The following is a 1,097-nucleotide window of genomic DNA, read 5'->3' on the forward strand; positions in this document are numbered from 1 at the left end:
TGCCTGTAATCCCAGTCCTTTGGGAGGCCGAGGTGGGCGGATCGCTTGAAGCCAGGAGTTCAAAACCAGCCTGGCCAACATGGCGAAACCCTGTCTCTAATAAAAATACAAAAAGTAGCCGGACATGGTGGCAGGTGCCTGTAATTCCAGCTACTTGGGAGGCTGAGGCATGGGAATCGCTTGAACCCAGGAGGTGGAGGTCAGAGTGAGCCAAGATTGTGCCACTGCACTCCAGCCTGGGCAACAGAGTGAGACTCTGTCTCAAAAAAAAAAAAAAAAAAAAAAAAAAGCAAATTGAATGTGAGAAAGCATAGAAATGTCTCCCTCAAACAAGAAGGGTCTCCTCTAATAGCATTTAATGTAGCTCATGTGCAATCATATGAAAATTCATCAAGATCGAATCATGTTGCACAATCCCTAAAGGATAAAACTGAGGGAACTCATGGATAACTTTCACAGCTTCATTGTAAAGTCCAAGATCAAAAGGATGGTTATCTTCTTTAAACTGGACATAAGATGCACACATGATGGTTGACTTGGCGGTTACTCTTCCAACACTTCCAAGATTCCAGAGATTTCTTCATGAAGGGGCTCCATTAATGTCTAATGAAGTTAGACATTCAGGACACAGAATTGAACCTCCTGATCTATCTCAATCTGCAGTCAATAATCAATGTGCCTTTGGAAACCAGCCTCACAATTATTCAGTGAAACCTCACAATAGTATGATTCCATTTTTTCTTCTTCATCTGAAAGAATAAACATTTTTCCCGTGGGATGAGTCTTTTCCAGCCTCCCTTTGAAGCAGATGGGCTGGTCGATGAACCAAGTAGCATGTTGGTGTTGATGCGCGACCTGGGCAACTCCATTACTTCTATCATGGCTATGGTCCAAGGTTGCTGTTGTGGAGAAACTGACTGATGACTGAAAGTATGCGGCACACGGGTGTCTATCTGCTGTGCTCTATTACAGTGTCTTCCTCTGTCAGAAGTCTTTAATCCAAGACTATACAGTCAGACAAAAATCACTGAAACATGAACTGTCTTACAAATTGTGAAAGTATATAATGCCTGTAACTGGCAATTTAATTGACATGA

The 1,097-nt window shown here is 42.5% G+C and overlaps 1 pseudogene; it reads right to left on the reverse strand.

Moving 5' to 3' along the window:
• Positions 1–355: 355 nt before the first annotated feature.
• LOC123573098 (replication protein A 14 kDa subunit pseudogene) lies at positions 356–881 on the reverse strand (annotated as a pseudogene).
• Between the last annotated feature and the right edge of the window lie 216 nt (positions 882–1,097).

This window comes from Macaca fascicularis, chromosome 4, assembly GCF_037993035.2.
Source record: "Macaca fascicularis isolate 582-1 chromosome 4, T2T-MFA8v1.1".
NCBI lineage: Eukaryota > Metazoa > Chordata > Mammalia > Primates > Cercopithecidae > Macaca > Macaca fascicularis.